General features: G+C 39.0%; 1 long non-coding RNA gene across 1 annotated transcript in view; it reads left to right on the forward strand.

Moving 5' to 3' along the window:
- Positions 1-15530, forward strand: part of LOC122155920 — a 91028-nt gene extending 75498 nt beyond the window's left edge. Inside the window, exon 3 of the long non-coding RNA XR_006167337.1 lies at positions 14659-15530. This is a non-coding gene — a long non-coding RNA (uncharacterized LOC122155920). The remainder of the gene's footprint in view (positions 1-14658) is intronic.
- The last annotated feature ends 7037 nt before the right edge of the window (positions 15531-22567 follow it).

Genomic DNA, 22567 nt, shown 5'->3' on the forward strand with positions numbered 1-22567 from the left:
GTCCAGCTGCTTTATGTTTTGAAAAAATTGAATATAATCAAGGCTTGATGCACTCCTTTTGTATGGAAAAAGGTCATGTGACACTTCTCTTAAAGGTAGATTTATTTAGGAAATTAGTCTGTCACTTCTGCGTTGTATTGAACCACTTTGTAAGGTCTGAGGACTTTCTCAATTCAGTAGATCAGAGCTTGTTTGCAACCCAGGAAGGCTTTGTTTTCCATCTGAGGTCCACAGGAAATGTTCATCATTTATTTTTCAAATAATTATACTTAGAGTGTCTATACCCATACAGAAGTATGTTTCTGTCTAACTAGAAGCAATAACAGAACAAAACAAAAAAAAACCAGAATCTCACATTTGCTGAATAATGGCTTCATAAAGCCATAGTCATTTATGCATTTTATACGATGTAGGATAGAATCACTTTTAATTATGTTTTATTGCAATCACCTAGAGAAGTGGCTCCCCAAATGTATTTCAAATACCTGATTTCAGCATTAGGAAATTTGTCTTACTTTTCTCTCTTTGCAGAATTCTGGGGTTGGGGGTTCCTTGTGCTCCTCCGCAATCTTCACAGACTGACTGTATGAGGTAGCTCATGCATAGATAATATCAGATTCCTTGCAGCAAAGAATTAAAGTTAAAAATTTCACACTGTGGCTAATGCTACTGATACTGTATGAAGTGTTCTCTGAAAGTATGCCTCCTATTTTATTATGTTGGCCCATGATGTCAAAGGCAGATGTTGGTGGTGTGGCAGTAGAGGTTGAACCTTCCCACCAATACTCCATTATATTTGGTTGCTGTGTGACAGATGGCAGCAGAGGGGTGGTCTGACAAAATGGTTTCTGGCATGGAAGAGCTATGGAGCAAAGGTATACCAGTGAATTTCTTTATATAGAAAAAAAAATGCACCACACTGAAAAAAAAATGCACCACACTGACATTCGTTGATGCTTGCTGAACATTTCTGGAGAGCAAACAGTGAATGTGAGCACAGTGAGACAATGGGTGGTGCGTTTCAGCTGTGGTGACAGCATCAGAGGGTCACCTCCACTGGGACAGATTGTTACAAGAGTGGCATGCAGGCTCTTGTTCATTGCTGGCAAAAATGCATTGCTAATGGTGGTGAGCCTGTTGAAAAAGAGTGTTTTGTAGTTGAGAATTTGCTCTATCAAATAGTGTTATTGTGCTTTTCGTTGCTGTTGTAGTTTCCAAATAAATAGGAGGCATCACTTTTGGAGAGAACTACGTACATAGGATGGAATTTGACCTTTATGAAACAATTGCAAAGTACATTTGAAATCAGTGTAATAATATCCATGGAAAACAGAGAGGAGTTGAGAAACAGGAAAGTTTTACTGAGTATAGAATAACAGCAATGCATTATGCTGATATCTTATTACCTGCTCTTCCTTCCATCTATCTTCCATCGGTTCCTTAAATTAGGTTGTTACAACTATGTGCTATTTCATTTTTTCCACCTGGTAGCCTCCTAATCCAAAGCTTCCTTATCCAAAGCAATTGTCTTTCCTCACAGACACTACATATTCTTTTCTTACTGAGATCATCTGTGCTTGTCTTGTCCGTACTCTTACTCTGGCACCCACGTGTAGGCAGGATTGGAGAATTACGCTGATCAAGGAGGGCTGTGCACGAAATCTACTATGGCCATTTCTTTAATGTTAAATAAAGGACTAAAAGCTTTCATTTTACCTATTGCAGGCATATAATCTACTGGCACAGAAGTATATGTTTTAAAATGCACTGCGGCTTTCCCTTCTTCATGGAGAACACAGAAATATTAAGAAGGATTTACTTGGTTTCCTTGGGTGCTGTTCTAAGCTGCAATTTTGGACCCAGGAGATCCAAATTCAAGACTCATACAGCAGGATTTCTAATAGTAGTTAGAGTGGAAACTGTGTCTTTTACTTTCTTTGAGTCTCTCTGATAATTTAGAGGAAAGTGTACCATTCAAGATATCATTGCAGTCTTACAATCAAAGATTCCTTATGCTTGGATACCTGTATCTCCTTGGTCAATGCTCAAGGTTATGTACCTTCCAGGATGTACAAGTAATTTGCTTTAAGATAATATTTTGTGTCAAGCTTACTTTAGAAAAAAAAAGGTATGCTATGGGGGCTGTTTTAAATGTAAATTTAGGACGGACTTGTAAAGATTTGTTTAGAAGTCTTTTCTTTTAATATGTGCAGTAATTTTTTAAGCTGTCTCATTGCATACATTGTTGGTATCTTCCAGCCAGCTTGTGGGTTCCAAGGCAGAGACTATCACATGTGTGCATCACACAGGTTTCTGGTGATCTTGTAGATACTAAAATCCCTAGAGAGATATGGTCCTTTTCTGGGCTGTGAAGCTTAGATATAATGACGAGATGTTCTGCTTAGGAATTCAGCACACAACATAGACCTAGCTGTGGATCGTGCTGCTCCACCTTTTTTTTTTTTTTTTTTTTTTTTCATGAGTAATAGATGTGATATGTTTCACAATTATATGTTGTGTCTTATGTTGTTGCTCTCAGATTGCATGTGTGAGAACACATCATCTACAAAATGATTTACAAACATGGATGCAGCGTCTGATGGCACTTTATTTGTGAAGGAAAAGGCATATGTTTGCCTTGTGGTGTGTGCTCATACATCAAAATCCAATGAAAAGTGCACATCAGTGATAGGCATGTTACCAAATTAAAAAAAAAAAAAAGCAAAATGCTATATGCTGCTACATGGAGATACACACAATTTATTGATTCTCTCTGAATGACTTATGGCTATAATGGACATTATGAAAATCCTAAGCCAGTCTATTTTACCTTTGTAAATAATTGACTAAGAACACTGTTCTAAATTGGATAAGTGGAATGAGATACATGCAAAGAGAGAACTGTAGAAGTAATTATATCTATACAGTACGTAGCAGTCTTTTTCACAAAGTTAAAATGAACTTTTTCATAGTGTCTGAAAGACAGAGATGTAATTTCAGTTTTAATTCCATTGTTGCAACTATCCTTAGCTCTACCATAATTTTCATTTCAGATGTATTGTAATCTCTGAGTTCCCTCTTTGTGTTTTGTATAATGACTGTTAATTGTTTCTATCATATTTATTTGTAGGCTTGATGTATTAGCAGACTGTTGCTAATATCTTATTTACTGTTCTGACCACTTTGAACACTTTCTACATGATTCTTCTAGGAGTACCTAGTCTTTTGTCCTCTGGGTGTATCTTTATTTTGTCTGTCTGCAAAATACATCTTTGCTTTTGATAGTTTTTTTAATTCCATATTATGTGGTTCTACATGGGTGCCTGGGTATTTAGTAAGGTTAGTGCACAGGCTGAAGGTGGGGACCCTCAATGTCCTGAAGAGGTGACTTTGAGAGTCTCTCACATTTCCTGGCTCCAAACAGGTATAAGGCCACTTATATCTTGCCGAAGTTCGCGTTGCCACCTAATGGAGAATTCCGTCCTTTTGCCAGTGGCATGCATTTTCACCAGGCTCATGAGCTGGCTCTTAGTTTGTGTACCTGTTTAATGAGCTAGATCAGGGCAATCTGCAATCTGATCTTTTATTTCTCCTGGCTTACTTTTTGCATCAGATTCCTAGTCGGCTTCATGATGCAGCTGTAAGATGCAAGTGTCAGCACAAGCAAGGTAGAGGAGCAAACGACTGAGGCCAGGTGGAAGAGCAGAAAGGACTTCTTCTGACAGGTGCCCCAATGTATGCTGCAGATTAAATGTCCTGGGTTCCAAATCCAGAGAGAGCCAACACATAGGAAATGCTGCCTTGCACAGGGGCAGGAGTCTGCCAAAAACATGATTGGCAATATCATTCATCTTTAAATGGCAGGAGCTTCTGGCTCCCTGTTCAGTTTCTATTGACAAGATCTATCTTAAATGCGGGAAAGGTATGTGAGGACTGGCAACTTATCTGTAGAAAGTTGCTCATCCCCACTGCAGAGCATTCAGTGGTACAGTTTACAAAAAGGACTCTGGGTAACGTAAACTGGCATAATTAAGCACCTTATGGATAATAAGCATAATTACCCAAGCCCTCAGGTAGAGGCAACCATAACATTTGCCAAACAAAAATTCGGGTAATTGTAAGATCTGGCTGAGCACATTCAGAAATTTGCATGTCAGATTTAAGAATCTCTGTTTCAGTCCTTCTAGCAGATTTCTTGTTAGATTTCCAATGGGGAGCTTTGTTCAGCAGGACTTAGGTTTTCAACCAAATGCATAAAAACCAGTGAGGTTTTTGCCTCAGGATCTGCCGTAGAAGTATAATTCATGGATAAATCAGGATATCTTCTGTACTGCCAACTGTGATGCGAAAGATTTATGCAAGGTTCTCTGAGCAACTGAAGTCACCTCACTAAAACAGGTAATGCCTCTGTGCAGGGTCTATTTGAGACTGTGACTCAAAGTCACCCTGATCTAATTTACCTGAAATCCTGAGCATGCAGATAGTGTTACAGTTGGGGTCATAGGTGATGTCTGATTAGTATAATAAATCCTGATCTGTTCAGTAAAAATGGAAGCAAATAACCTTAACAGTAAAGAGTCTGAACTAGAAAGGACAGCTGATGGTGAAACAAAAGAACTGTGGTAAATAGATAGTAAATAAATTCTGTACTGTTTAATTGCGCGGTTGATTTTGGTAAAGCTGAAAACGGGAAACATTGCAGAAGCTTAACCACTGGTCAGTTGCAACTTATGTTCTGTCACGTTTAACTCGGGTTTGTGATGTTTTTATTGTTAGGCAAAAGCTAAACCATATTTAAGAATAAATAAACAGCAGACACTGAAGAGAGAGCTTTCTAGAAACGTTGTAATTAAATGCAGACTAAATGCTTTTCATTCTAGAATGTTTACATAAATCTATATATATTAGTATATAGAAATGTACATATAAATTCCTTAAAGTTTGCCCTGGAGTGATGTAGCAATTACCTGGTTATGATTTTTACATGTTAGTTTTTGCAGATGATTTATCTGATTTATTTGGCTATTAAAGGCATATTTTCCATCTTTCTTCTTTTTTCTTTTTTAATGCTTTCACAACAGAACACAGATAGCATATGTAACAGTGCATTCCTGTAATTATGAGGGGGGAAGCACAGACAAGAGCAGACAACAAGTAGCAAGAGCTGAAGGTGAGGTAGCTACTCATTTCATCTGCGAGGAGGAGGTGGTGGGGACCAGCACAAAACCCAGGCAGAGATGTGGCCAGAGTGGCAACTAGAAAGGATATTTTTATCAGCACTGTTTCAAACCAACTCTAACTGTAAGTATCAAAAAAGGAAAAAAAGCCATCGCGGCAGTGAACCCTGTCTGAATTAAGGGATACTTCTTAATAATGTGTGGGAAAGGAACTGTGTCTTTGGGGGAAGCAGATGGGGCACTTTCTGAATGTGTCCTGCTCACCTGTTTGAGTGGAATTAGATGTTCAGTGATGCTTCTTGATATGTTTTGTAATTGAGAGTTCACGGTTATGAATTTGCAAATAAAACAGCATGGGAACTTTCAGCGTTGTTGAAGTACTTTGTTAATGTGGCCTGTGCTGGACATGAAACCCCTCCTTTGTAAACTCATCTGAGTGCCCGTTCCCTCCATTCTTTGTCTGAAAAGCAATCAAAGATACAGATTATATAAGCCTTTAATATTCATTGTTATTTACCTCTGCAAGATTCAGCTGGTTTGCCTTGTGATTGTTTTTCCAAAGGAAATGATGCATTGTAATCAATTTACTGTGTGCAGTTTTAAATGTCAGGGACATTTTTGTTACTTAGAAGACTCATTCAGAAAGGGATGATGCAGACTTTTTGAAATAAGGCTATTTTAAGGATTAACTTCTGAGGTTCAGCATGTCTCAGCACAGTATATGCTTTCTTATTGTTTGCTCTGTGAATTTAAAGTGGAGTGGTGCTTTAGGCAACAGTTAAGATGCATGAATTGAGGTATATTTTGACATTTTATTTCATTCCATCACTGTTTTTCTGACTGCTTTCTTAAATGCTATAACTATGATCACTTTTGAGTATTGACACTGTTTGAAAGTTCTCGGGAAACAGTAAATATGTATTTGAGTGTAGAATTCAATTAAAATGTCATAATCATAAAATGTTCAAAAACCAAACTGTTCTTTGCACTAATTTGAAAAACAAAGAAGTTTTTAAATGGAATTCTATGTAGCTTTTGTAGATACTTAGGCCTCTCTTCACTGTTGGTTGAGTTTATTTAAAGAGCTTTTCTAGTCACCTTTGAACCCAAATGATTTCTCCAGATGTACAGAAGTGAACAATGTAAAAATCTTGCTGCTTCAGCAGAACAGGATCCAGCTGGCAGGGAACTGGATCTGCAAGTCATTGGTTACAGCTGTGTTTCGATTTATGTGATGGTTGAAAAAATAAATTACTGGATTAAATGGCTAGAAAGAGGACTCTTTGTTTAGCCCTTGTGTGGGGACTGAAAGTGTTTATGGTGCTGTTTTCTGCAGAGCCTTTGCGAAGTAAGCCGGACAAATAGACTTATTCAAAACTTCTCCGAAATGTTGCGCATTCAGCTTTATTTCTTTGTAGAAGAAACTGCATGTTTTTGTGTAGCGCTGTCAGCCAGCAACTGTTTTTAAGGTCTCCTTGCCTTTGAGAGTGGCGGTAGCATTTTAGTGATGTCTCTTAGGCATTGCAGTTTATCACGGGAAGTCAGTTTCCTTTACTTAAAGGTTTTTAAATGCAATTCTTGGCATGCACACAAATACTTGTAGGGATGCTGTCAAACTCATAACTTTTTAATAGGTTTAATATTTCAACTTAGTATACCGCTTACCTTTTGCTTTACATAATAATGTTGATGTAACCATAAATCTGGTGCACAATAATTTACAGAGTAGGCACAGTGAAATCAGAAACTGGTGCCAACCATTTGGATTATCGTGTGTCTTATTCTAAGGTTTTAACGATGTAGGTGAATAATTTCATCGAGATGATGATTGCATCTTATTATACAATTCTGCAAAGATTTACATGCTTAATTTTATCGAACCATTCCTCTGATCTTGCTGAGGCTGTATTGTGCATAGAGCTCATCGCAGCTTTGTCGAAGATTCTGCAAGGAAGGGTGTTAATTTTTTGCACCTTCTTTCTGAGGGCACTGTCCTGTGAGATCCGGTGAGCTGCCTTTCTTACTGAAGGTAGCTTGAGTTGAGGGAGTTCAGATGTAAGTTCTTGCTGTGGAGTCCCAGCTCCACCGAAGTCACTGGGCATGTTGCCACTAGCTTCTTTTATGCTACAATTTCACCTCTACAACTGGATTTAAATGCCTTTGTTTATAATAAATATCACAAGACCCACAAGCAATTTCTCTTAAGTAGTGCAACTGCCTGTGAAGTGAGAGGATACCAAATGTGAATAAAAGGTTTGATACCGGACCAACAGTAGTTTTAAAGGCTGCTTGCAGATGCTATGGAAAGATAAATAGTAGCATATAACTTTCAGTCACGACAGACAGCGAGCATATAGTGCATTTTTTAAAGCTTTAGCTGGCTTTCAGTATAATAGATTGCAAAGCCAGGAGCTTTTCAGCACTTATATCTGTTTATTCAGCAATATTTCCTAGCAATTATTTTAGGCTGACCGTTTAGTTTCATTTTACAGCCATAAAGCAGTCAGTAGCTGTAGCTGGGTATCAGTTACATTCTATTTATTAAAACATCTTTAAAAGAGTGTATAAACATGCACGATTCTGGATGTGATTAGATCCTAATTGTTGTTCTGTTGAGATCTCATTACTTTTCTGAAAACATTTTGCACAAAACATTTGCAAAGGATTGCCTTTATAAAATCCTACAAAACGCTGACCAAGGAGAGTTAAATACCAGAACAGGAGTTCTTTTCCAAGTCAAAATGAAATCAGACAAGTTGGCCAAATTCCATCATAAGCCACCCTCAGAAATACCAGAGAGAGGCTTAAAATATTTTACATAGAATATTTCCCCTCCCCCCCCACCCCCCTTTTTTTATTGTTGTCCCCAAGCAGCATTATTACATTGAGAACCATGCGACAGAAAGTCGTGGTGATGCAGAATAAATAACCATAATGTATCAAAAGCAGACAAAGGTGTGATTGATCTGTCTGGAATTGGCAGACTCTTTCGCTGTGTCAGGCTGTTTCTTTGATCAATGAAGGTATAGCCTCTGACCCTTAAAAAAAATCAATGAGATTGATTGAAAGGAGAGAGAGAACTATGAGAATTCAGGACAGCTTTAACCTTCACTGTCTAGAAAATTTAAAATATTCCAGTTTTGCAGGCATCGAGCCTGCTATTTAGTATTTTCTCATTAAAATGGTTCTCTTTTCCCCGGTCTTCTTTTGAAACCTCTTAAACAAGGCTGTCTGAATGTTTGTCAGAAGTGTTTCTCTTCAAACCACACTGTTAATTAGAATAGGAGGGTTTCTGTCTATAGTACAGACTTTTACCTTTAATTAATAGAATAATTTCCTTTTATAAACTCTGACTCTTATTGAACATACATGTAAACAAGAATTGGTGCTCAGGAAAATAGTTCAAATAATTTCAGAGAGAATATCCATCTGAACAGTTACTTGAATTGCCCTATTTACAACCACTGTCAATTGCAACAAAAATATGGAACTTCAGGGAATAAACAAAAGGTTTTGATGAACCTGTTCCATGTAATCTTAAGATTTTGTCAATTACATATATACTTATATACCTATATTTTAAGGAAATAATGAAAATGCCATATTGAAACATTTTTGAAGGTAGAGTTTTAAAATAGTGCTCAGGACCAGACCGAAAATGCAAACATGTGTGTTTGTTCAAAACCAGTTATATGAACAGTTTTTACTTCATTTTAATATCAAGCTCTTTCTTTTCTTTTAGTGACTTCCTTTGAGTAATAGTGCAGAATATCAGTACTTTTAATCCTGCTTGCTCAGGCTGGAATTTCAGCCAAGCACTGTTACTAAAAAATAAGGAAAATCTGAATGTGATGTTTTTAAATAAGAAATGAAGAGGTAGATTTCTGTGATGGATCAGGGACGAGATAGATGTGGGATATTTCTGAAGTCTTTATTCCTTTGATGTTCTTACATTTAGGCAAAGGAGGTATCAGGGACAATCAGATACAGCATATGCGTAGCTGCTAGTCATTCTAACTGCCTCCTACCTTAAACACTACAGTTAAGAAAGCTGAAATGATTTTCAAATGGGTATCTGTTTCATGTGCACTGTGATGAAGAAACTTTTTCTTCTGGCAGAAGAGGGATGGGGGTGTTATCCTCCCTTTGGAGCGCACAGGAAAATAGGAAGATGAGAACTGCAAAATCAGAATACTGTTTGCTACTGCATTTTTTACTTCATCTAGGACACACAGTGATTCTGCTTAGTTCTCGTCATCCCATTCCTTTAAGATTATTTTTTGTTATTACTGAGAATCCTTATCATTCGCACAAAGTTTATGTTAATCCTGCAAATCACCTTATTCTTGCTGTCTAAGAAACAAAAGGCTCATCCTGAGTTTGGGTGGGTTTTGGCCTCTGACATCCGCATCCAGCCTCACCACTCCTCCTTGTCTGTCCACAAGTAATAATCCAGGAAATACTACTTCATATCTTTTTTTCTTTTTCTGCTGCTCTCGTTCATTTCTTCAAGTACATAAGCCGCATCCTTACAGTATGGATGTGAATGCTGTCCCCTGGTGGATGATGCTTAAAGTCTGAAGCGCTGCCTGCAAAACAGAGTAGCACCCTTCAGCTAGCAGCTCGATGTGCAAGTCTGGTGCATCAAATTCATTTCGCATTACTAAAGGACAGTATTAAGGTTCTTTTGTATCTCATCATGTCAGCTAAACCTTTCCCAGAAACGATGTGAAGCTGAGGTCATTTTTTTCCATCTGCGAGGGGTCAGTTCCTCCAACAAAGCAGTTCCTGGCCGAGGTATAAGCCTGTGAAAGAGCGTTGATGCTCACAGCTGAATCATTTTGGAGACCAATATTTTATATTCCCACTAATGACAACAGCTGGATGGTGAAACACAGTGATCAGTCTCTGGCAATAGACCGTTCTGGCTCAGCTGGGGCAGCCCCAGTGCAGTGCAGGTGGCACACAGCCCTACCCTGGCAGGTACCATTCCCCAGATACATCCCATGGCCTCAGCCTCTGTGGGGAAACACCTATGTGCTGCCTGTGTCTCATACTCACTCCTAGAACTTTCAGGAGCAAAAATCCCTCCCCAAAATACCATTGCTGTGGAACAGGAGCAAGTTCTGCTATCTGGCACTCACAGCAACGCATGGGCTGAGGCTGTGCATTCACTCCCTCCAGCTGAAAGGCAGCTCCATGGTTAAAAAAGGTATTGTTGTGCTTGGAGTCCGAGGCAGTGAGTACAGACAGAGGTGGAACTGTAAATGTAATGGGCTTTCTTTCACTATTAGCATTTGAGTCTATCAGCAGAATAAATCTGAGACCAAAATTCTGCATACTTATCACCTATCTAGCAACACTTAGATTTCTTCTTCCCTCCTAAAAATAGAAAGAGGGATATGTGACAATTGCTACAGCATTTTTATGAACAGCTTTTTGATCTTTTCAGGACTTAATCAGGAATAAAAGATCTTAAATCAGTGAAATGCAATCTTCAGACAGCAATATTTACATTCAAGATTTTAAAGTGGCACTGCTCATATTCAAAGCTGATGGCTCTTTTCTCCATATGATGCGTGTGGATTTACTGTGTTGTGAATACACAAGGTGAATGACTGGGCAATTCTACTCATTGGAAATTCAGCCACGCATATGAACATGTCTTTACAACTATTTTCACACTTACCCTCAGCTGGAAATGGATTTTCCTAGTGGTTGATTAACAAGGAGCGAGTTGTTCCTAACTAGGTTGAGGGCCATGAAGAAGAGCCGTGTGGCATTGGATTAGTGGAAAGAGTGAACGGCTTCAGATTAATTCAACTAGTCTTCTATTTGTAATCTCCAAGGAAACAGCTGAGTTGAATGTTAATTAAACAGCAGTCTTTGATCCACCCAGCCACTCCCGGAGGCATGATAATAATATATAAGCGCGCACACAGCAAATATATAATAGGTGCATTTAAAGGAGTGCATCTCACCTTGCCATATTCGCACTCGAAACATTATCTGCTGACCAGTTCTTATGTCTTTTAAACAGGGAAAGAGAAAATAGAGAAAAAGGCTAAGTTAAACTTGGATAATCTGGAAGGTAGGGCAGCAGAGCGAGTAGTGCGAGTATGAGCTCTCATTTTGAGGATGTAAAAGGGTTAATGATTGGAAGAGTAGAATCAGGAAAGACCGTAAGCCCAGTTCTATGACAGTGGTAATTGAGCTGATTGATTACGACATCTTGTTTCAGACGACTATTGATTTAATCTAGTCTGCAGTCCCATCGGTCCCAGAGGTGCTCCCAAGTGAGGCTCAGCACTTGAACCTGGGTACTCTTCCCTACTCACAGTGTGGATATAAATTTCCAGAATCTGCAGCCATTTATGATTTTCATTCATCTTTATGCTTTTATTCAAATACTTCTAATTTCGGCAGTGTAATGTTCTTAACCACTGAAGGGGCGGAGGCTAGGAAAAGGAGATGGATTTTTTTTCAAAAGAAAAAAAACAAAAAACAAACAAACAAAAAAAAAACAAAACAAAAAAACCAAGACAGAGAACCAGGGCAATGTGTCTAGTATTTGCATCTGTTGTTTCTGATTCGCAGAGCTAGCAAAGGCTGCTGTTGGAGGCAGTCCACAGAGCTGGGCTATCAGTAGGCAGTGTGCTGTACACGCATGTTCAATTATTAAAATAGTAGACTTTTTTTTCTTTCTGATAGTCATAGCGGGGTCATGACATTAATTTATCCAGGGTATTGTGGGTAACTATACAGAAAAAAAAAGCAGAAAGGGCACAGATGCTGGAGCAGCAAAAAATGGATGGGTCTGAGCAAAAGGAGATTAAGAGGCGATGACCAATGTAATGTACGTATAGCAGTAAGAAGCCAGCATCCGTCACAGACTCTTGATGGCAATAAGTATTTTAAGCCATGCTGTGCATGTGTTAATTTTTTTTATATACCTCAGTAAATGCTAAGCTGAATGCTGTAATCCTGTATTTTTTTAGTTTCCCAAATCTGATTTCAGTCTCGCTTTTCTTGTCTCATGCTTGGCGCTCTCCTCTCGCTCTCTGAGTCTGCCTATGGGTGTGTGTTTGTCTCTGTCTTTGCCTTTCCCTCAGATCACAAACTTAACTGTTTCCTAATTGTCTACTTTCTTCTGTCCTTTCTCGGAGACATTAATTACCACTACGATGACTGCTCATAATCATGTATGAGCCGGGTTCAAGGCGGGCACCCGGTGTGGTGCCTTCCCCTGGGATGGCACGTTGCTTCCTGCAGACCCCCAGCAGTGGGTGGGTGCCCTTGGTGCTGGCTACCATGGCGGGTCTGGGGGCTGCCAGCAGTCTGGTGCTGCCCGCCTGGGCCAGCGCAGGGAATTGGCTGGAGCGGAGCCATCACCTGCCCCCCTCTGGTGCATAGCCTCTGTTCTGCGAGTCACAGGGCTGTGGTAGGGTCTGGAAAATAATTTACAAATACCGGTGGCATAAATCAGGAAAAGCAGAAAGATTGTCAGTGCCGTAAGTCATTGTAGTACCTTGTCTTAAGAACAAAGGAACAAGGTGGAAATGTACGCAGTAAGTGTGCTCTGTGGATTCTCACAGCCTGTCATACAACCTGTGTCGCAGTTTGCAGCCTCCGTGCTTTGTTTCGGGTTGGATGCTTTATATATACCTCTCGAGTTTGTGTCTGTGGATGTGTTTGATGCACGCGAGTATGCACAGACCGCTCTACCAAGACTGCAAATAACATGCAGATAAATACACGAGTATTTTCTCATGCATTTTCAGTATTTTGTACCGTACCGTGTGTATGCAGTGCCATTGTTCTCTCACAGTGCTCGCTCGGACACATGCAGCTTCTACTTCTTTCTCATTACTATTATTATTATTTTTAATTAAAAAGTCTGAAATAATAAAAAAAAAAAAAAAAAACAAAAACAAGAAGAAAGAATTGCTTAGTCCAGTTAAATACCAACCGGAGTCTGGGAACGTACAATTTCAGCACAGTGAATGGTGATTCAGACCCTGGCAGTGTTTTGGCTATGAGACAATTCCTACTTATAAAGAGCACAATGAGGAGGGGAGATAGCATTAATTTTAAGGAAGATTAATATTAGTCTTTTTAATGATCATGGCTCTGCGAAGAAAAGAATCCTTTAGCTGCCGAGAGCTGTTGTGCCCTTCCCACCAGTATTTATTCAAGCAAAGGAAAAAATGAAGAAGGCGTAGAATAAACTAAGTCTGTTCAAGAATTACTGGCATTATTTCTCCTTGCATCACGTGTGAGCTGGATTGCCTGCTATTCCTGAGGCAGAGGATTGAGGATGAAAGTCTGTGTGTCAGAGCCTGTTTTCACAACTGCATTTGGAGATCCGTCTTATTGATTAGGAAAAAAAGGGGGTGGGAATAGGAGTGTGAGGTGAGGGGAGGACCGACCGACTACTGGCTTATTGCAGCTCAAGACATTTTCTTCCGGAAAGATGTCAAACAACTGAGACACAGCAACAGAGGAAGTAGAAAGGTGGAAAAATAAGAAGAGGGACCCTTTGGAAGAAATGAAGGCATTCCTTATGAGAGCCTTGAGGCTTTTTTTTCTTCTAACATCTGACCCACAAGGGCTAGAGTGACAGCGTCATGCAAATACTGCAGTCCAGCAGGTCTGAGAGAGGGTGGATGCTAGACAGTGAGTTAATGTTAATGATGAGTGCAGTGAAAATACCAGCCGATACCACCCCCTCCACACACAACTGCTCTGAGTCAGCATCCGCCGCTTTGCCTTGCCTTTTTGTGCGTGCGTGTGTGTGTGTGCATGTGCGCGCGCATGTGGATGTGTGTGTGTGCGAGTGTTGGTGACCGTGTGTGTGTGTGCACGGGAGGTAAAGCCAGTCAGTCAGTGAGAAGCAAAGGTACGTTTGAGAGCAACTAAAATCTGACTGATTTCCATCTTCAGAGCATCAGATGAATTCCCTAAAGAGGATGGGTCTATGCGATGGGGGTGGTATAATTATGTTAATGTCATATTTATAGAGGGGAGAGATTTTTCATTCTAATTATTGATTTGAAAGCTGCGGTCAAAATTGTTTGTTAAATCATGATCAGCTTGCAAGAAAGAAAGAAACGGAATGAAATGCAGGGACTGCTATACATATATATCTCTCATATATATATATATATATATCTTGTTTCGTTTAACTATTTTGTGTCTGAGGCATAACTGATTGAACGCTGCACAGTGACAAAGGAACGGCTCTTATGTAATATTGCATTCTGTCATCTACTGAAATATTTTAAATAAGCCAAAATGTTCTGAAATCTGAGGTAGCCTTCTGGAGGGGAGAGTGAAGGGCAGGGTGGGGGTGGAGGGCACTGGCAAATCTTTTCTTCAGCAGCGCTCTCTGTGCAGCTTTCTTGTAAATGGATGATTCACCTGTTCGACCAGCAGAGATTCTAATTCTTCCCCCCCTTCTTCTCTTTTTTCCTTTTTAAAGCTGAACGGCTTCCCGAAGAGCACTGAGTTTTCTATACCAGATTCTGCTCCAGTGGCTAGGACCTTTATGGCTGCTGTTTCTTTTGCTCTGGGCTCTGATGGAAGAAAAAAAAAAAAAAAAAAAAGCCACCGTGGATCCCGTCCCTAAAGTAGAAATTTTCTTTTTCCTTCTGCAAACAAGGCTAAAGATCGGAGGAGAATGAATACGAAAGTAATTTGGGATCGTGGTCGTGCCATTAAAAGTGTTCGGCTTCAGAAAGAAATTGTTTGGGAAATCCGATTATTTCTTCTCACAGTATCGACAGTATTTGAAAGTTGTGTGTTCTTTGAGTAATCTGGTGCAAGTGACAACAATCTCCGCATGTCAGTGTTTTCTACAGTTTATGGAGCGAAAGCTTGCTTTGCCATTGAAAGGAAGAAGCTTTTGCTAACAGTCTGTAGAAGGATTAAATGTTGAACGTGGGGAAGAGGCAAAAAGTGAATACACGCCCAGATGTTATCCTTGCATCGAGAGGGGCTCTAAAGTACTCTGTAACCTAGGGCCCACCTGAATAGGAGGACTGAAAGTATAAAGGCGAAATATTGCAATTAGAAACCCCTTCACATGCATTTAATCCTTCTTTAAGGCATTAAAGGAAATAGAATCAAATCGTTACTGTATGAATCTGCTGGAAGAAGCAGGTTTTAACCCATTTTTAGATGCTTCCTTTCGACGCATTGTAATATGGCTACTTGTGAGTCAAAGCAGTGAAGATTTTTGCTGTGCTCTTTCTTTTTGCTTTCAAAAGTTAAGGACTGTAAGGAAAGTCTGTTCAGTCAGCTGATACATTGTCTTGAATGTATGTATGTGTCTTGCCTGCTTATTTGATCTTTTCTGCCCCCTACGTGAAAGTGCCTTGTGTGGGTGGGAGGAGGGGTTGCTGATTGGGGTGGGGGGAGCGGGGGGGTGGTTGCTTTTTGTTTTGGTTTTGGTTTGGTGTTGCTGTGTGTTGTTTTTGGTTTTTGTTTTGGTTTTTTTTTGTTGTTGTTGTTTTGTTTTTTGCTTTGTTTTTTTTTTTAACAATAGCAGTGAAAGTTTTACTGACAGCAATTATGACTACTAAGCAATTCAGATTATTGGAAGACGAATTCTACTGGATCATATCAGACTTTTCCTAGTCCCTGAGACCCTAACTTGTGAGGTTTTGTAGCAACAATCACAAGTCAGGCTCTTGGGACCTAGGCGGAGGGGAACCAGCAGCTTTGGACTATGATTGTTTCTCTGCAGAATTTAGAGAGCCAAAGGAGCTTTCTTTGTCTGGAAGGGAAAAAGGAGAATACACCTTTCTTAATATATTGGAAAACATACCAAATGTTAAGCAGCAGACCTGTTCCTAAAAGAAAAAAAGCTGTTATCCTTCGTGCAGCTTTGGCATGCTAGCTTTTTGTGTTTAGAAAACTGGACTAGATGCCATGTAACATTTAGTATTAAAATTTAAACTGAATGCCAGTTCATATCTCAAAAAAGAACCAAGAGAATAACAACAAAAAAATAAAAAACAAACAAACAAAGGGAAAAAAAGAAAAAGCACCAACCCACCAGGTACTAAAATATACCAAAGGTTTTCAACCATAACATAACATTATCATTACACACATTTCTGGTAGATAATTACCACAAAGTGTATTTTCAGCTGCATTGCAACAGCGCTTAATTAACTTTTAAAACATAAAGCACAAATGCTGATGTTTGAGGCCTAGAAAGCATTCATTCTTTTGATTTTTGAGCAATGCTTTCAGTCTACAGGAAAACTGTTGCTTAGCTTTTCCTGTAATAGGGGACAAAGCCAGTTTTATAGTTAGTTGGCATTATTTTTCTTTGTCTAAGTGAGGACAATATCACATTTAAAAATATTGTCTCAGTTTAAATTTTAATCTGATGGAGAACATTAGTGTAAAAATCATACTACAGCATTAATATCACTTCACTCACAGAATCACATTCTGTGTACCTCTTAAATTTACATGGAGCTGGCAGTACTCTGAGAATCGAACTCAGCCTCAACTCAAAGCCTTTTGCATTTTTTCTCCCACTGCCAACAGCAGACTGTGTTTTAGGTTGTCCCCAATATGCTAAGTACTTCACTGACTTTGCATAGGAAGATTTACAGGGGCATGAGTTATTCTGCACCGTTCATTGCTCTTAAACTTCTGATCTGTCATGCATACTTAGATTTGTATTTCTTAACATTTTGTAGGTGGGTTAGTTCTAATTCATTTTTCTCTGTTTCCTGTGCCTAAACCAAGATGCTGCAGGACCTTGTTGATACATCAGACTTCACTGAGACAAAGGCTTCATACAGATCAGGCATCCAAACTATTTGTTCATTTCAGAAGTGGTATTTTGGCTGCAGTGTTTTTTTTCCACTTGTGTGGGAGGAATTGTGTTTTACTGTAAGCGTCAATACTTATGTTAAAATAAATTGTTCTTATCTGTTAGTGTAATACTTTTTCTTGTTGTCCTGTTTTATTAAGAGACAGAAACTATGCGCTGTACATATCTTTCAAGTTGCTCAAGGTATAATTAGTGCTTAAATAGTCATAAAAATATTGTCTTACCAATTATAATGATGATACAGTTCCTGTAAAGATGCAGTTCTTTTCATCATAAACTGCCAATCGCACATACTCAGAACACTCAAAAGAGCTACTTGTAAACATTCAGTCATGGAGGTAATTTCTTTTTACGCAGATGTGTTATTGAACACCACTGACTTCTATTCAGATGATATTAGAGAAGTTGATGTGAATTTGTATGTGAAAAACTAATTCACTCAGGTAGGTGCTGCGCCAAGGAAGCAGTTTGGTAGCAGCTGACATGTGTTATGTATAATACTCATAGTTTTCAGTCCTGAAAAGGGTGCATTTAAGGCACTGCTCAGGTGAATACATTCTGATCATTCAAGCTACATAATGAGATAAAACTATAATGTGGGTAGGTATATGCATGTTGGTAAACAGTTTAAATTATGCATGTAATTTATCAAAATAAAAATCCTAATATATTTAATCAGAGATACCGTGCACACATCTGTACCGTATGAAAGACTGTGGATTGCATTTATTTTTGAGTCAGCAAAATTTACGTGAATGTTCATAGTTCATATTCGGTATTCGTTTTGGTTTAATATTCTGTGTATAAGGCATGTGAAACTATAGTATGAAATGTCCATTTCTATCAGTGTGAAGATTTCAAGTACTTTTTTCTCTGCAGTGAGAATGAAAATGAAATGAACCATGAGAAACTCCTACCTGTCTTATTTGGAGCTACAGCAAAAGCTGTGAATACACAGTACTGCCTCTGCATCACTGCTTGAACTGGGATAGCTCTGGTGCCTCCTCTCTGCCCACAGTACTCACTGCTGCCCCTTGCCATAGAGATGAAGAAGATGGTGCGCTGCCTTCCTTTTTACCTCCTCCCTCTTTTTCCCCAGTTTCAACACAGCAAAACCAACCTGTAGTGTACATTAAAATCCTTGTGATGGGGCAGAGGTGGATGGAAGGGAGGAAGAAACTGAGCCTTTGATGGGGCAGAATTGCCACCGTGATTACCACAGCATTTCCCCAGCCCACGACTATGTGACAGTGCCTGCAGACACCTCACAAAAAGCTGTCTTATTTACACTTAATCAGTGTATGAAAGCTGTATCTATTAGTGCAAATAAATGGAAACATCACTGGTAGGCTATATGTGCAGAATTTTAATATACTCCCGTTTCTATATGACTTTTTGCTCTTCCAGTACAAAATGCTTCTAAATGCTACTTAATATGTGATTTCAGAGTAATCAGCTTGTGCTACAACAAAAACAAAAAACCAAAACACAAGCTCTTGCAAAGGGGAGAGAGCGTGAGGGGGAGAGAGGGAGAGAGAGAGTGAAAATGATGTGTGGTGCATACAAAAAAGGAATGATATTAACAATTCGATGAATTCCTAGTTGGTAGACCAGACTGAGCCAGACGCATATATTAACGGCTGTCTGCTGCTGATGTGAGCCTGCTCAATGCAGTGGAAATGAAGGATCACCTAGTCTCTGACACCAGCTTATTTGTACGTTTTAATTTTAAAAAGGAAAATCACTGTTTTACATAAACATCTTAACCCCTGCATGATTTTCTTTCTTTTTTCCTCCCTCATATTGTTTGCTAATTTACTGTCAACTTAAAGTGCTGTTTAGCTGCAGCCCAACAAAACATCAGTCAAAAAAGAGAAAGAAGTATTAGCTTCTCTTTTGTCTGCCATGTACAACTGGGTTATTATTATGATAATTGTCTACTTTAATTTTTAGTCTTCATGAGAGATGCAACAATTTTCCAGAACTTCATCTCTCAAGCATTTCAAGTTTTAACAAGATACTGTTTCATTTTAAACCTAAGCCAGAAAAATCCTTTACAGCTCAGGCTAGGGTGATTCGATCAATACTTTTCTTTAACCAGAAAATCTTTAGTGCCTTAATAAAATATTACGTTTCTGGGACAGAATTTCTATTCAAACTATATAAACACTAGGAGCCATTAATATAATGTTGAAGACTGCTACATGAGTCAGGGGAATTCCAATCCAAGTTAATTACTGCTGGAATTAGAGGAACGAATATTTTACTCAAAGTTGTACAACAAGAGTCTACAATTATCACATTTCAGAGCATTGCTATACACACTTGATGAAAAATGTCAATGAAATTTAACATAAGATGTTACACATTTCCATGGGTAATGAAAATCAGCACATTCACTATTTGCTAACACAACTTTTTTTTTTTTTTTTTTTTGGTGTGTTAATATGCACTGCAGCAAAAATTTCTGTAGGCAGCAATTGTAGCCATCATTTTGATTTGCCCGTATGATGATTATGCTCAATTCTTGACTAGATAGTTAATTTTACACCAAAATGCAGCCATCTCTGTGCAGGAACCATCTGTGGTACACAAAAGAAAAATAAAAAAAATAAAGGAAAAAGAAAGATCCACTGTCTAGGCTAACTAGGTAGTCATACAGAGATGTGTAACAGAAAAAATATCTGGAATCCTATAAAAATGCCAGCTGGAGCTGTATCACTCACAAAATAGATTTATTTTTTTTTTCTGTTCAAGTATTTTTATCCCATGTAAACAAAATGTTCATCACCTCGTTTTGCCTTCCCTGATACTTACCATAGGTCATCTTCAGAGTTTGTTGAGTGCTACATCATTCCACCCCCCATCGCCATCAGAGTTATTCTTACCCGATGAGTTATATTCTTAATGGCACCTAACTGTATTAATTTTTGTGCTAAGCTATGTTTTGCTTACAGTGCCTGCGTTACAACAGGTGGGTCGACTATGGAATCCTATGAGAGTAAGTGAACATATGATTGTTAAGATCAACAATGCTAAATTGATTTTATCTTTATAAACATTTTTAATCTAACAAGTAGGATTTAAAATAAATCAGAGAATCATCCAGTTGATTATACAATAAAGTTTATCTGGTTGGCTTTTGGGATTGGTATCGTTACTCCTGTTCTTGCTTATTTAGGAATTAAGGATTACTTAGTAATTGCACGGTAAACTAGATAAGAAAATGATCACTTGAATAACACAGAGGAAAAGACAGATAATATTCTGTACTTTTCTTCTACTTTTGAGTTGTTATGAGCAGGTTCTGATTTTCTGCTAGGGACACATATTTATTTAAGTGGCCATGCAATCCTGCAAGATTGTACTGAGTGGTTTAAGGCCGGTAATTTGGGCAATGGTTCTGGGGACATTTTCTTGCACCACCCCCACCCCCAGCCTCTTTTCTTGGATGTGTGCGTGTTGTGCATGGGAAGGTATGAAGGAAAAACAGCTATTCAGCAGAGACATGTACCACCCCTTTAATTAAGCTTTTCCTGGACTGTAAAAACACTGGCAATGTGTAAATCCCATTTGGCGGGTTGTTGCTTTTTTTGTTTTGTTTTATATTGTATGGTTTTTTTTCTTGCGTTTATTTATTTTAACAGAATCCGAAGTATTATATTAAGAAACCTTAGTGATGAAATACAAATGAAAATAGTTCCACTAGTAAGTCACTGGGTACTGAAAGGGTTGGCTAGCATCGGCACAGAGCCAATTGGAAGATTTTTTTTTCATTTAATTCCTTTCACCTAGTAGGCTCCTTAAGCATTAGGCAGAACCCAGTATGTGGCTAAGTTATTGCTCTACTGTTCATCACACAAAAAGCACAGTCTTAGCATTTGTAGATTTTCTTCTGGGAGGTTTCTAATCTAGACAGCATTTGCGTTTGGGGATTACACCACAGTCTGTTCCCCACCACCTCCCCCTCTAACATGTAGCCCTTTCAACTTCTTCAAAGAAGTGGCGAAAAGTAGGTTCTTTTATTAATAGCAGAAAACAAACCGACTGCTGGACTTCCGTGGCAGAGCTCACATAATGCGCCAGGGTGGGAACTGTAACAAAGAATGCTTGAATGCACTAAACGTATAGTGAAACCCCATTTACATTCACTGATGGAGCTTAAAGTACAATAAACGAGAAGTTTAAAGTAGAAATAAGCAGGACCATGAAAAGAGTTCAGTGAAGGTAGATACTTCTTGAAAAGTTTAGCACAGGATTTAATTTCCAGCTCAAGCCTTTCCTAGCAGAATGCATTTCTTCATAATGCTTCCCTTTTCAGAAAGCACCTCCATCAGATGAAGGTAAATCAGATGAAGAGAGTATCTTCAATGCATAAATAAGTAAATTCTTTTATATACTGATTTTCACACCAGTGAGACAGTTAGCAGTGGAACAGTCTTCATGGTTCACTGTCTATTCTGCACTCTCTACAAAATGCCTTTGATGTGAAGGAAACAACTTTGTGCATAGAAATAAGTTTGCTTGTGGGATCCTCCTGTAATTTCTAAGTCTCTCTCCTTCTAAATTTTATGTGTACATGGTAGAATTGGATGAGCTAATTGTTTTTCTGCCAGAGGTTATTCTGTGAGATAGAACTGCAATATTCCTAGTTACAGGCCATTACACTGGGCAGCTGCCCCCTCTCACCTTCTCATCCTCCATAATGACCATCTCTTTGTTTTAGTCCTTCTACGGCTGTAGTATAAGGTCCTACAGGATGCCAGCTCCCTTCTTCCAGGAGTTTGAATCAGCTAGGCTTCCACTTCTTGTCATTATGTGTCTCCGTGGTAGTTCTTCACCTTGAAAATTAAATGCATGTAAATTGTCCCTAACTTAAGTTTTAACAGAATCTGTGTCCCCTCCCTCAGCCCTGTTAAGAAAAGTCAGGGATAATATATTTGCTTAATAGTTACCGTCCTCCACATGAACTTCTTAATCATTGTCTTCCCAAGAATGGCAGGATAGCTCCAGTATCCACACGGCTGAACAGAGGATGATTTGTAAAACAGGTTTAATAGCAGTAATGTGGGGGTGAGGAGATGTGAAATGACTTTCTGCACCTTTCTCCAGCACAGGTAGCTTCTGCTTGTGATGTGATTAAGTATTTGCCACGGAACAATTATTTGCCACTAGCATTTAGCTGGGTTAACATTTTCAACAATTCTGGGGATCCTGCTTCACTCTGGGCAGAGAGCAGACATGCAGCCCTCTGCTCTACAAATCCTTGATGTGGGCTGTCCGTGCTGGCCATGGACCCTGAGCTGGCCATGGACACTGAGCTGACGGGAAGGCAGGCAGTGGATCACCCTCTGTATTTGTGCAGGCCCAGAGTGGTGCTGGCCTCAGCAATGATCCAGCCTGCCCTGCAAAATGGCCGGGGCAGCCATTTTGTGGCTGGATTTACAGCTTTTCCCTGAGGGTGGAGGGTTCATCTCTCTGTTAGGAAGATTTCTCACAAGGCTGAAGATTCACAGCACTTACAGTAATGTATTTA

Source organism: Centrocercus urophasianus, unplaced genomic scaffold, assembly GCF_019232065.1.
Source record: "Centrocercus urophasianus isolate 14NV4802_14NV808 unplaced genomic scaffold, USGS_Curo_1.0 seq_12, whole genome shotgun sequence".
In the NCBI taxonomy this organism is placed as follows: Eukaryota; Metazoa; Chordata; class Aves; order Galliformes; family Phasianidae; genus Centrocercus; species Centrocercus urophasianus.